Source organism: Heterocephalus glaber, unplaced genomic scaffold (assembly GCF_053883595.1).
Source record: "Heterocephalus glaber isolate CG9 unplaced genomic scaffold, H.glaber_assembly_v1.0 deba00001553, whole genome shotgun sequence".
Taxonomy (NCBI): Eukaryota; Metazoa; Chordata; class Mammalia; order Rodentia; family Bathyergidae; genus Heterocephalus; species Heterocephalus glaber.
Window position 1 is genome coordinate 8,977,688 of NW_028258344.1, and position 15,582 is coordinate 8,993,269.

The window sequence follows — 15,582 nt, forward strand, 5'->3', positions numbered from 1 at the left end:
GATCATACACCCTGATCAAGTGGGATTCATCCCAGGGATGCAGGGATGGTTCAACATACGCAAATCAATAAAGCTAATACAATATATTAATATAGCCAAGGACAAAAACCATATGATTATCTCCATAGATGCAGAAAAGGTGTTTGACAATTCCAACACTCATTCATGATAAAAATCCTACAAAAAATTGGAATAGATGATCTCTACCTCAATCTGATAAAAGCCATCTATGAAAAACCAACAGCCAATATTATACTAAATAGTCAAAAACTGAAATCCTTCACACTAAATTCAGGAATGCGACAAGGATGTCCACTATCACTACTCCTGTTCAATATAGTTTTGGAAACATTAGCCATAGCAAATAGATAAGAGAAAGAAATAAAAGGAATAAAGATAGGAAATGAAGAAGTCAAATTGTCACTATTTGCAGACGACATGATACTCTATAAAGAAGAGCCCTAGCGCTCCACCAAAAGTCTTCTAGACTTAATATCCAAATTCAGTAAAGTGGCTGGATACAAGGTAAACACAGAAAAATAAAAAATATAGTAGACATCACTTCATATCTATCATAATAGCTAAATTGAAACAATTAAGAACAGTATAGTTTGGGGAACATGTAATGCAATTAAATTTCTTATGTATGGCTGATAAAAATGACAGTTTTCTAAAAGATTAGATATTTTCTCATCCTATTAAACCTACTCCTAGGCATTTACACCGAAAGGAAAATTTTTTTAAAAGAAAAGACATATTAAAAAGACTCTCTGATTCCCTTTTTTAATGTTTCACCACTGACACTTTTCAAGCCCCACTTCTCCTCCTTTTCCTATTGCCCCTATCAGGGAAAACCTGGGCAAAATCTCTTTGGGCACCAGTTCTGACCACACAAGCTTCACTCCACTGGAACATTCATCTTGATTCCATGCCCTAATCACAATAAAACCAGAGCCCCACTACCACCACACCTTGCTCAAGCTATTCTGCACCAAGTTGTGTTCTTGTCCTTCTTTCCAAGAAAGTTTCATTACATGAGTAATAAATGCTATCATACCTTCTTGGCATATGTGTATAGCATTGTCACTCTAAACATTGAAGCCAAACTTTTATTTAGGAAAGACTACAAAAGAGTATATATTCACAGAAACACATACACATGTACATTAATAGGTCCATAGGAACTTTATTCATCACAGTTCCAAACTGGAAATAATCCAATTACAATCATTAGATAAATAAACAAATAATATTATATTTATGTAAGGTACCCTTAGTGTGTAAGAGAATAAATTATTGCTATATCCTTCAAATAGTTGGATCTTAAAAACATTATGATGCTAAAGGATCCAATCCACAATAATACATGTACACGAGTCCATTTATATGAAAACTTTAAACTGACACAACTTAAAAACTTTTGTAAAATTAAGATCAGAGGTTTTCTTCAGATTATGGGGAGATTGATGGCAGTAGAGAACAAAATAATTTCCTTGGGATATGAAAAATGTTTTATATTTTGATATTAATGGTGCTTACAGGGATGTGAACATTTGTCAAAAATCTTTGATCTTAAAATTAGCAAATTGCTTATATGTTATTTTACCTAAATAAGTTGGTTTTTAAAAAATATTTTCAGGTTTATCATGTGACTCCTTAGTTGTATTTTGCAAAGGGAGAAAATGTTCTTAACCAAGATCATGAAAAATATCCAGAATGCAGGGAGCATCAGAATCATTGTGATTGTCACTGTAGATGGGGGAAGTTTAAAGAGAGTTGGAAGATCCTGGGGTGACATGGCAAGTAGTGGCACTTAAATATTAGAAACATATCCTGTAATAAGAAATACATAAATGAATTTCTGGTGTTACATAATTTGTTATGGGAAGCCTGAGACTCTCAAAAGTTGGCCATCCTCATATGTATTAACCAATCTTGTACAAGGATAACAACACCTAAGACATACAATTCTAGTAAACAAAATTCTAAGGTGAGTTCCTAAGGCATAGAGTCATATCTTTTCTCCAAATCCCTCAAAAATTATTAGAAGGACTAGTAAGATTGAGGAAGTACCCTGCAACAGTAGAGCTGGTGTCAGAGAATCTTGCTATTACTTTCCTCAGTTTGAAACTTTAAATGAACACTGAGGAAGAGACCTCCTTAGATATTCTTAAAATTATAGAACAGCTACAGAACAGCCTTCTCAGTGAGCAGGCTTTTATGCTCTGGCACAACATTCTAGAGTGAGTTCTGACATCCCATACTTGGTGGCCTTCCAGGGCTTTTTGCCAATGTAAGCTACAAATATGCCCACTTATGCTTGTTGAGAGGCTCAAACACTGATACTAATTGCCAAAGACATACATGCATACCTCTGGAAGGTATAGAGCAAGAGGTCTGTGGTCAAGTAGTAGAAGTTTGGTCCAAACCTTGTCTCATAATCAGCTTTGTGGGACACAACCCTATCTTGAAATTATTTTTCCAGTTTCTGAGTGGAAAACGCCCTTTTGGAGTAAATAACTTAGCTACAGGCAAAATCTTTATATGAGACCCCCAATGCACCCATAAAGCTTAGTATATCAGAAAGGGCTAACATTAATCTCTTGAAGTATCTCCTTTTTAAAATTTTAAACCAAAATCATTATGACATCCCTGAGTGAGCTTCATATGTTAATATTTTCAGTAAAGACTTTTAGAATATAAAGCTGGTGATTCTTATTATTTACCTAATTAACCTTCCTATTTGTTATGTGAGGAAATAGATAAATCATGAAGAACAGTGGTAATTATCATAAGTTTATTCATATTGTGATTTCAATTGCTCACCAGGAAATGATGTCCTTATTGGAGCAAATCAGCTAAATCTCTGGCACATGGGCATGCAACTATTGCTATAATGAAAGTTACCTTTGAGCCTATTAATGAGAAAATATAAAATCATTATATTTCAGTCAATAAATACTATAATGCTTCACAAAATCCAGTAGCCTCTTGTGATAAACAAAAACTCAAAGACTAGAAAAAAAGGAACTTCCTCAACCTAATAAAATGTATCTGCGAAGTACACAATTAAAATCACACAAAGTGGTAAAAAACTGAAAACCTTTATGTAAAATTAGAAAACAAAAGGCAAGGGTGACAGCACTTTTCACTTTTATTCCGTATGGTACTTGCTATTTTAACCAGGGAAGTTAAACCAAAAAAAACAAAAAAGAAAGGGAAAAAAAAGACATCCAAATAGGAAACTGAGGAGTAAAAATGTCATTATTTTCAGGTGCAATGATCATATATAGAGAAAATCCTAAACAATTCTTTTAAAAAGCTATCATAGCTTTAAAACCCAATTTAACAAAGTTCTGGGATAAATTATTTTTCTTTTTCTTATATCTTTATTGGTACATTTTAGGTATAGAGTACATTTACATTTATCATTTGGTGCTTGTACCTGAACATGCTGTACCTTAGTTCTTATTTTTCCCCCATTACCTGTGCACCCTTCACCCCTTCCACCCTTCCCTATTTACTGGGATAAATTATCAAAATATAAAATATTTTCTGATAATAATATAGCTACTGCAACTCTCTTTTAGTTGCTACTTGCATGCTATATCTTTTTTCACTCTTAATATATTTGTGCATGTGAATCAAAAGTGTATATTTTATACAGAACATAGAGTTAGATCATGCCCCTTAAGTTCATAATGCCAATTTCTGTCTTTTAACTGGAGAGTGTAATTTAATTACATTTAATGTTTTGACTGATAAGGTAAAATTTATCTCTGCCATTTTGTTTTGTCTTTTTTTCTTTATAAACTTCCATTATTGCCTTCTTTTACATTCAATAGATAGTTTTAGTTTTAATTTCCTTGTTATTTTAAAAATATATATATATGTGATAAATAATGAATACATTCATTCTGGGGAGTCAATACATGTGCATATGTCACATCTTAAGTTTTCATTTCCCTTTCCCTCTCTTTTCTCCCCTCTTCCTCCATTTCTAGATCTCTTTTCCATTTGCAAAAGGTCTGTCTCCCCTTTCCTATTACTTATTTTTTATTTTGCTCTTTAAATTATTTGTGATTTGAGTTTCTCATATAAGAGAAACCATGTGATATATGTTTCTGTGACTGATTTATTTTTTCAAGAATTATGGTCTCAAGGTACATTCATTTTCCAAAATATGGATCAAATGTATCCTTTATGGTTCAGTACTAGTCCACTGTGTATACATAAAGATTTTTATTTACCCATTCATCTGTTGATGAACATATAGGCCACTTTGAAGATTTAGCTAGTCTAAATTGTGCTGTTATAAACATGGGTGTGCATGTGTCACCGTAATATGATGTTTCTTTCAGGAAAATACTTAAAAGAGGAATAGTTGGGTTGAAAGGAATTTCTAATTTTAGTTTTTTTGAGGAATCTGCATGTGGATTTCTATAGCGGTTGTATGAGTTTACACTCACATCAACAATGCATAAGAATTCCTTTTTCCTCACAGCCTCACCAACATTTGTTGTTTTTTGAGTTCTTGATGATGCCCATTCTTTCTGGAGTAAGATGGAATCTGTGTTGTTTCAATTGGCACTTCTCTAGTGACCAAAGGCGTTCAACATTTTTTCATGTACTTTTAGGTCATTTACAAATATTCTTCTGAGAAATGTCTGTTCAATTCAGTCACCCATTATTTGATTGGGTCTTTCATTTGGGTGGTTTTTGTTTTGTTTTGTTTTGTTTTTACTTTTTCATATATTCTAGATGTTAGTCATTTGAGAAGCAGCTGGCAAAACATTTTTCTCATTCTGTAGGCTGTCTCTTCACTTTGTTGGCTGTTTTCTTTGCAGGAAATTTTAATTTCATAGAATTCCATTTGTTAATTCTTTGTTTTATTTCTTGTGCAATTTGGGTTCTATTCAGGAGGTACTTGCCTATTCCTATGTCTTCTTTACCTGTTTTATCTTCCAAAAGATGTGTTCCTGTTAAATATCTAGGTCTTTGATCCGTTTGAGTTATTTTAGTATGTGATAACAGTATGGGTCTAGATTCAGTCTTCTGCATGTGGATAGTTTTCCTAGCATTATTTGTTGAAAAGACAATCTTTTCTCTAGCATATGCTTTTCACTCCTTTGTCAAATATCAGAAGCCTGCATGTGCCTGGGTTTGTTTCTGCACCCTCCATTCTGTTCCATTGATCTACGTGTCTATTATGGAGCCAGTGCATAGTGCCTCACACAAGCTGTAAGTATACTGCTACTAACAGGTAAACTGGGATATGGTGGGTGTGGGAAGGAAAAGAAAAAGAAAAAGAAAACCGGGAAAGGGGTAAATCAGTAAGAAGAGAATGAGAGAAGAGAAATATTAACTGATGAAACACAGATCAAACTCTGTTAGAAGTTTTTGTTCGTTTGTTTTTTGAGACAGGGTCTCACTGTGTAGTCCAGGCTGGCCTTGAACTCACTGGGTACTCCAGGCTGTCCTCGAACTCATGGTGATCCTCCTGCCTCAGCCTCCAGAGTGCTGGAATTACAGGTGTGTACCACCATGCCGGCTGGAATTGTTTTTATAGCTGGACTGAAAAGCTAGAGTTGGGGGGGGGTGCAAGAACATTTGTGGGAGCAAGAGATAGGATGTAGAAGGAGGTGAGTGCTTTTGCAGATTGAAGGAAGCTGTGAGAATGTCAGAACCTCTTAATAGTTTGATAGTTAGCTTAGGATTGGATCTTCTATATACAATTCTGGTAAGGACTTCCCTGATTTGTCCCTGAAAGGTACCCCTTAGATTAAACCACTTGTTATTTCTTAACTCCTTTTAACATATATAGGTGCCATATATAATATATATATATATATATATATATATATATATGCTAGATGAAAAGAGGATGGAAATAGAAGAAAGGTAAAGGAATAAGAAGGAAGAAAAGAAAGGGAAGAAAAAAGAAAAAGAGTAAAAGAAAAACCCACACCAAACAACAACAACACAAACCCCCTGCAAAAACACAATATCGAAGCATCCTCACAGTCCTGTTTATATTGCAGGCTGAATTCAATTAGTGAGCTCTTCTCCCCATGTTCACCTGGGAGGGGACTTTGTCCTGTAGGGAGTGTCTTGATGGATTTCTGGGCCTGCGTCTTCTCTACTCCTCTGCCCTCTTTGGAGCGTACCTGTGACAATCAGTTACTTCTTCTCACTTTTTTTCAGGCCTCAGCATGCTATCTGCTACTGCAGATCTCCAAGCTGCCCCATGATCTGCTCAATTGCCTGACTGTGAGCAAGGAGACTTGTCAATCTAAATGGTCCTCTGCACCTTCCTCCTCACTGTAAGCCTCACTCCTGGCATGGCTAATGGCAGGCCTTTCCTCTGTCCCAAGATCTGACCCTCTCTGAGGGGAAGGTACAATATGATTGGCCCATTGCTCAGTTGTCTGCCAACTTGTACCAGGGCCCTCTCAACACCCACTCTCTTCCCTGTATGGCAAATCTCTTAGCTGCTTCTGTTTTCTCCCTCCACAAGCTTTGGGCTAAGCACTCTCTAGCTTTCTGCCTTTGGTCCTTCCCTATTCACTCTCCCCAAAAGGGTCCTTCTCCTACTCACAAATTCAGGAGAACTTCAGGACCCACTGAGGCTAGCTGTTCAGTTAGTGATGGTAGGGGCTCCTGTGTTGGTACCTGACAGTGGGTGCTAGGTAGTGAACAGGATGTCCCATGGGCACAGCAGTCCTGGTATTTGGGAGAAGAATGGGTGAGTTCCTATTCCTGCGCTAATCCAGTGTCTTTTCTCTCCAGGCTCCCACTATTCACAAACATTGCCAGCTCATATGGCCCTAAAGCTGTGATTTTCTCAATGCCTACAACCATGTCCCTAATCAGGATCAAGTGCTTGTTTTCAACTTTCCCAAGGGCTCACTGGTGCTTTCTCAGACATTACTCACAAGGTTTCAGTTTCTCTGATGTCCTGGTTTGTAAATACATCACACTTGTGTTTGTTTTCCTTGTGGTAAGGCTAGAAATGTTTAGGAGCTAATTCAACAGCCTGGCTGCTGCTGAAGTGCAGGCTTCTAACCTTAGGGCATTAGATTCTCTCCCAAGATGGCAGGTATGCTACACCTAGGGTGTAAAGGGTGCTGTGGTCCAAAAGCACCCTGGCTTTCCATTCTAACCCCCCACCTGCTAGTGCTGGATTTGGATCAGGTGAGTTCCTCATTCTGTTTCCCTTCCTGTATCTGACTTTCTTTCTTGTTCCTGTTTCACTGTACCTGTATTTTTCTGGTGCATGTCTTGGAGGCTCTCTCTCTTACTGATGCCACTTAGCTGGATATGATGGAACTCTGCTTGTAATTCTTTTACTGTACATTTTTGAGCTATTAGTAATTATCCTGGAAATTGCAATTAACATCTTCTAAATCAGACTAGTCTGATTCAGATCGATATGAGTTTAATTTCATGTACATACAACTTTTTATTCTGCTCTATATATCTCCACATCTTCCCCCTTCAAGTTGTTATTATCATACAACTACATCTTGATACAGCGTATTTTTCACCAACACAGATTAGTAAGTTTTGCTTATTGCAGTAATCTTTTAAATAAATAGAAGAAAATAGAATTAAAAGCTGAAAATACATTTACACAGTTCTGTATATATACCTATCTAGTTACCTTTACTAGTACTCTTTATTTCTCAACATTAATTTGATTTATTGCCTAGACTCCTTTCATTTTTAGGTGGATTTTCTTAAGTATTTCCTGTAAAGCAAGATTCCTAGTAATGAATTTTTTCAGGTTGTGCTTATCTGAGGTTTCCTTATTTCAGCATTATTTTTTAAACGATAATTGTGCTGGATATAAAAATATGATTGACAACACTTTGAACATGCCATCTTACTGGTTTATGTGACTTCTATTGAGAAATCAGCTCTTAATCATATCAAGCATCTTTTACACTAGAGGAATCATTTCTATCTTGCTACTTTCATGATTTCCTTTTATACATGATGCTCGTGGTGATGTCCCATGAAGCTCTCGAGTTCTGTTTGCTTTTTTTTCCCTTCTGTTCTGCAAACTTTACAAACCTGAACTGACTGTTTTGGAGTTCTTTAATTTTGATTTCTACACACTCAAATCTTCTGTTCAGTACCTTTAGTGAATTTTTCATTTCAGTTATTTTTATAGTTTCTAATTTTATAATTCTACCTCTTTATTGATATTTGTTATTTGGTGAGTCATAGTTCTTACTTTCCTTTAGTTATTTAGACTTGGCTTATTTTGATTCTTTCAGTATTTAAAATAAGCAAGTTAAAGTGTTTGTCTAATGAGTTCACCAGCTGGTTGAACTGTTCCTCAAGAACAGTTTGTATTGATTCCTTTTTCCAGTATATTGGACTTACTTTTCTTGTTTCTTTGCATCCATTATATGTTTTGTCAAAAATTGAATATCAAAAAGAATGAAAACTCCAGAAGTAGATTCTGCTCCCTCCTCAAAGTTTGTTTTTATTGCTATTTTTTGTCACTTGCTTCAGTGACATTGCTGAGTTAATTATCAAAGTTTATACTCTTTCTCATTTTTAATCACTGTAGTTTCTGTTCATTTAACTTGATGGTTAGCTAATGTTTGGATAGAGATATTTCTAAATGCCTAGAACCAGTTAAGCCTCCTAGTCTTTGTGGATATGGTCTACATATACATTGGAGAATGTCTTCCACACTCACACAGCAGCATATAATGCTGCCTTAGCCCTTACTTTCTGTGTGTGCAGTCTGGATGACAGGTTAGCCAGAGGTGAGATTTAGGGATTTTCTGGTCTTTTCTAAGAGTGGGTATAGTCCTAGACATATGTACACCTCTACATATGTACACTGATTTCTAGATTTCCAGAGACACATTAGAAGTTTTCAAGATGCCCTGTAGGAATCTGATTACCCAGCTTTTTTTTCTTAAAATTTTGATTACCCTAGGTTACCCCAACTGCCATGTACCACCTCAGATGGGCACAGTGCTAAACAATTTCCTCTCATTGTTTTGAGAAATGTCCCTAGAGAAAAAGCTGTCCTCCTTAAGTGAGCTCTGTTTGCAAGCTGTTCTTTTTTCAAGGCTTCCATAAAGTTGAGCAGGGAAATGGGAAGGGGACAAATTAAAATATCATAAATTTTACTTTTCCTACAGAAATTGAGCTATTTTTATGGCTAAAACTGTAAAATTCTGGAGATTGATGAAGGCTATTTTTCATTTCCAAGTTTTGGAAGAAGTTGAGTTTGACACTTTTGCTAATGTTTTCATTGTATTTATGGATGAGAGGATGTTTGGAGGTCCTTACTCAGCCATTTTCACTAATATTCCCTACCCATTCTCCAATTTGATACATAGTCTTTTTATTCATCTATGTAAGCAAAATATTTTTACTCAGCTTTGAAATGTTGAGTTTTCCTGGGGAATCTCTTTAACATATATTACAAATAAATTTCCATTTATACCTATGCATAAGTGCAGTTTTATATAAATAGCTATAAAAGGAGGTATGTTATTTGCAAAGTCCTCTAATAATCATGGATACATATACAAATGCAGTTGCCCTCACATCATGCAATTCCTACTGTGCCCTGGCATTGATTTCTGTCCTTACATGCATATCATCTGGATGGCCTCTAATTATGCAAAAGAGAAACAACTTGGAGCTGCTGTGTGGTAGTTACTGAAATTCCAGCAAAAATAAATGTCTCTGTCACCTTATATCACCATCCTTCAAACTACATCAGACATTTTGGCTTTCAATAGCTGAAGAGAAAATACAGTGGAAATGCAATAAGGCTCTTTCCACATCGCACTCCCCACCTTTAAATGGGAAATAGAAAATAAAGGTCTAAGACTTTCTTTAATATACCCAGTGTAGCTTCTGATATGGCCTATGCGTTTTCAGATAACCGAACTCTTGATCTGTCCAGTGTTGATTATTCAATATATAGATGTCAATTAATTGTTTCATGGCCTTTTGGCTAAGATCAAGTGTAGACTTCAATTAAAACCTGGGAAAACTTCTTTGCATAAGATAGAGGTTACTCTACTAACACTGGACCAATTTTAACTGCACTAATTACTAAACCAAAAAAGTTGTTAAACATGGAAACATACAAGTGGAAAAAAAAAGTAATGTCTATTTACATCAATCATAACTGCAAGTGTTATTCCTTTTGTAGCATGATGCTATTCTACAATATGAGTGGGAACAGGGAGATTCTATGCAATGTTGTATACTTGCAAGATGAAGCACATTTGGAATTTCCATTTCTAATAACTTTATAATACCCTTCACTGGAGCTTATTAAATACATTAATGAAAACCCCTGGACCTGAATGTAGCCTATAAGAATCTCAGTAATATTCATTTAAAACACAGTAATACCTAAAATGTACCAATAAAAGAGTTTAAGCAAAAAAAACTAATAAATTTAGGGTAAAGACAGTATTTCTACAACTGAAAACAACATATGCCTTCAATGAAGTGAAATGTACACTAGGAAAAGATAGCTCCAAAGAATGTTTTCAAGAAATAGAAATAGACTTCAATACAATATTCCTTTCCCAATACAAAAATAAAACAAACTTTTATATGCTATTTTCATCCTAAAAATTTATGAAGGGAAATTTTCTATGGTTGCACCTTCTTCTACCCAAAAAGATAATGTTCAGAATACAACTTAAGACAATACATAAAGGATAATTATATCACAGAAAAGAAAACAAAATATTTAAGGGCTGTTCTGTGAAATAGGAAGAAAAGGTGCAAAGAGGAATGGGAAATGGGAGGGGTAGGGGAAAAGAAAGAAGGGAATGGAATTAATATGAGAAAAAGAAAAAATGGAAACAAAGTCTTTGTAGATAGGGAGGGGTGGAGGGGTTGAAGGGAGGGCAGGGGAAGGGGGAAAAAATAAGAACCAAGATGGATTATGTAAAGGTGCAAATTTCCAATGATGAATGTCATTATATTGTAGACCTTAAATGTACCAATATAAATAATAAAAAAGAATCCAATTTACTACATACAAGTTTTCTCTCATCAACCCTAATCTGCCATTTGAAGTTTTACATATCCAATATTTATATCCAATCACAGGGCTCATTTTAAAAAGTTGGCAAATCATGCTTTAAATATGTATTTCTCATTTGTGTTGTGTCTAGTCTTAAAGTTATTGGAAATCAACACCTATGAGAAAGGTTGCCCAAAAGGTTAAACATCTCTCTTATCTTCTTCTTTCTGAAAATTGTTTATAGTGATTTTCTGTAAAAATCATTTACATTTAAAATGTAACATGGGGCTGTGAAATGTAGTCATAGAAACCATGACAGTAGGATGAAAAAGAGATTTGAGGATTTAGTGAGTGTTTTAGATTTTCCAAATACAATAGTTCCTTCAGCAAAGTCAGTTGTAACATATGGTGAACTATGTGTGGTAATTTTCTGAGCTTGCAAATAGAATTCTGCAAAATGTGATCACTGCTAAGTCAGTGCATTCCAAGTGAACCCAAACTTCTCTTCTCCTCATGATTTCCAGGGATATTAGATGCCAACACTTTGCATACTGCAAACAAACAAACAAAACTTAATTTTAAGAACCCCCAACTATACATAGAAATTGATCACAGTCATTTAACATAAAAGATACAAAAACCACAAATGTCTTTGCAAACTCATTCCTACTCATCTATCTGAAACTCTAATTTGGCCTGAGATAAATCTTCCCTCTCTCACCACCCCAAACCAATAATATTACCAATTTTCTCTTCTTGGGGCAAACATTTTTTGGTCCTAGTATTTAAACACAAATCATCTTTCACTGCAAAATAAAGAATCACAAAATCTCATTTGCATAACAAACAGCATAGACTACTTTCTCATGTGCCTGCAAGTTGACCAAGGAAGGAATGCTTTAGCCTGCAGAACTGTGAGTCGAGGCATTTCAACTCCATGTATCTAACAATGGTACCAAGCAGAACATCCAGCAACTATCCCAGCACATCTTTCCAGGGCAGTGGCAAAAGTGCAGAAACGCATGCAGATGCATTTCAAGCCACTGTTCGCATCACATTCTCTAAAATCTTACTGACCAAAATTAGTTGCAGAATCAATCCAACATCAATAGGAATTAAGATATCCTCTTCCCATTGAGGTAGGGTGATAGAGTGGATATTTACTTCACAATACAGCATGTTGCTACAAACTACTCTCTTGTTCTCACATATTCTCTATCTTCCCATACCCAAAATACTCTATTTCCCAATTTACCCCTACAATCACAACAACAGAATCACATGATCTATATTTAGTATGCATTTACCTCCTCTAAATTCAGTGATCTATTCACTAAAACCACACGTTATCTGTCAGCCACACACCTGATATATAGTTATGTAACTTGGGTAGGATATCCACAACGAAAGCTCCTGTTATTATATGTGCTGCCAAAGCGAGCAAGAAAAGCTCCTATTATTCAAAAGGGAAAAATGTGGCACAACCTAGAGTTTGTAGCTTGGGAAAATGCAAGCTGACATCTAAATATTCTTTGAGTACCAATGCTGATTGTATAATTGCCTTTAGCAATTATTTTTAAAATTTACAAGAAAAATAAACATCATTATTTAATAGGCAAAAAAAAGGGGGAAATGGAAATGCATCACAGTCTCTGGTCCATAGTAATTTTGGAAACTAGCAAACAGCACAGGTTTTGATATAGCATTACCTTATTTCTATTACTAATTTAAATATGAATTAGTCATTGTTATAGCAGTATTATTAAAACAAGAAAAACCACTCCCAAATTCAGAAGTTCAGAGTCATCCATTTATTCCCATATTTATGTATCTTCATGCCTCCAAGGTTCAGGGAATTCAGGGTGAATTTAGCTCTGGGGCTCTTTATCAGGGAAGAAATTGATTGGGTTTGTCCCCACAGAGCAGCAGATATGTGGGTAACGTTCTTCTGACAGAGGTTCTTCTGACAATGTTTCATGGATCACTTACATTCCTGTACATTTTTCATGCAGAGACCTTGACTGCTTTTGTTCCAGTTATCTTTTCAAAGCAATATGGGAAACAGCCTTGGGAGACAGAAATAACCCCTTCCTCTCGAATAAAAGGCAAGATATGATGACATCCCATTATGAAAGATTTGGCTCCCTAAGTTCACAGTTTGTCTCCTGTAATGTATCTATGAGTCCAGGTATCAAGTGGCTCACTCCATTTAGCCACGTTTGAACTGGATTTGAGGAAACAACACAAGTAAATACTGATATCTAGTTAATATAATTGCTGTGAGTAATCAAGTTCTTTGTTTCTGACACTGGAGTCTCCTGTGCTCTTCTAGCTTCTGTGAAACTATGGTACAATTATTTATTAGCTAAGCGATTGGGTGATATAGGAGATCCTTTATAGTTGCTAACCATCAAAAGCAAAGCAAGTCACAACCAAGCCCAACAGCAATGGAGTAAGGAACTACAGTGTCCCCTGAAGGTGAGGGGAAAAGGGTGGGAAGTGAGTATTGGCCGAATGATAACCTAATGTGGCACAGTATGAACCACTGTATCTGTTATTTCTCTCTTTCAAAATACAAATTTTATTAGGAAAATAATAATATGTAAGTAGGAGAATTAAGAAACAAATAAAAATTTGACTGGCTCCAACCTCCATAATAATTACTCTTTTTGTTGTTTATGAACATTTATTATTTCCATCCCCGTTTATAGAGTGCTTATTATTTTCTACTTCTCCTATCAAAATCTTTTCTCAGATCATTCATTTCAGCTGAATTTTTTAATATAGATGATTTTATTTTTAAAAAATAAAGAGAAAATTACAAAAAACAGCATTTTAAGATTGAAGTTGAGTGAAAAAAATGGGAACTCTAGAGATTCTCTAAAATCAAACCAGAGAGGGCCAGGGATTTAGCTCAGTGGTTCCCCCACCTGCCTTGCAAGTGCAATGTCCAGAGTTTGATCCCCAGTACAAAAAAGTAAAATAAAACCAGAGACCTGACAAGTGTGATTCCCATTAATACATTCACAACCATTTGTACTCTACAAGAGCAGCAGGTATTACCATAGATAACATGGTGAAGAATGAGTTTAATTTAGTATGTGATGTATTCTGCGAACTCACTTGCTCAATCCATATTAAGTTAACAGCTCCGACAACAAATTAAGACTATTTCCTTGGTTCCATTAAACTATAAGGGATTCATAGAACAGCACATGTAAATTCATTCTTTATGGCAAGCCATTCTGCAACAAGTCACAGTCAGGGACTTCCACCTAATCTCAAGAATGTAAAATGAAGAGCTTGCCAACCAAACAAACAAGGTAAATTACATTCTGAATTTTAAGGTGGTACCTGTCTTGTAATCAAGACAAAAGGTAACTGAAATTCTAAAAGTTTAAGTGCTTAATAAAAAAAATAGGTTAGTTTCAAAATTATGATTAAAATAAAAATGTGTAGCCAATGTTTTAGCCTCTATATTGGCATGCTACCTGCTATCACACACATCTCTATGTGAAAAAAATTTTTAAAACTCAAGTCCTCAGCTTTTACATAGTCTAGTCTTTTAAAATTGTATGTGGTTACTATCATAATCTCAGTATTTGCAATACATTTTGTTTTCATTGAACAGGTATTATATTGAAACCTTATTACTGCAAGAGGAGATACTATTCTTGAAACTATTAATATCAGTATATAACCGATACCTGCTTACTTATTACTTATTTACTAATTATTAATATGTTTAATAGTTTTACATTAACCTTAAGCTCCCAGATAACAGTGACTGCTATTTAAGCATCTTCCCAAAATGAACAAAGTAAAGTCATTTGCTTGCACAGTTGTAGTTTCAAACATGATGGGTAGAATTGGACCAAAGACTGCTGAGAGGGTGGGTTAAGCTGGGCATGACGGGAGGAAGTGGGCTATGGTGACGGCTACATAGTCTCCTAGAGTGGGAGGAAGAGCAGAAGGAAACAGCTAATCTGGGGGTTCTCTAAATGCAAAGTTGCCAAGTGTAAACTTCACCTCACAAAACTGTTTTGAACCCCCCAAAATTTCATGATGCATATTTTAAGAAGGCTTCCTTTGGTAGAGGCAAGGATGACTTGGAGAGAGCCAAGCATAGAGGCCAGGGCAGCCAGAAGACAATCACTGAACCCTCAAGAAATTTAAAGCATGTAAAAGTCAATAATCACCCTTCTCAACTGGAGACTGGATTTTTAAAATGTGTTTTTAAAAATATAATATGAAGTGCTACTCATCCATAAAGAATGAGAAATTAAAGACATATTTAGCTAAATGGATGCACATTGAGCTGATAATCTGAAGTGAAATAAATAGGACAGACATGTGTAAATATCAAATAGTTTCTCTGATGTGAGAAACTGAAAGTGTAAATAAGGACTAAAAGGTATAATAGATAATGTGAAATAGGAAGAAAAGGTCCAAAGGGGAAGGGGAAGTGGGAGGGATTGGGGAAAGGAAAGAAGGGAATGGAATTAATATGAGAAAATGAAAAAATGGAAATAAAGTCTTTGTAAATAGGGAGTGGT

The 15,582-nt window shown here is 35.4% G+C and overlaps 1 long non-coding RNA gene across 2 annotated transcripts in view; it reads left to right on the plus strand.

The window, feature by feature from the left end:
• The window catches only part of LOC147824132 (uncharacterized), a 100,332-nt gene that overhangs the window by 53,926 nt on the left and 30,824 nt on the right, over window positions 1-15,582 (plus strand). For both annotated transcript variants that reach the window (XR_015442710.1, XR_015442711.1), the window contains exons 2-3: window positions 5,144-5,241; window positions 5,425-5,532. This is a non-coding gene — a long non-coding RNA (uncharacterized LOC147824132). The remainder of the gene's footprint in view (window positions 1-5,143; window positions 5,242-5,424; window positions 5,533-15,582) is intronic.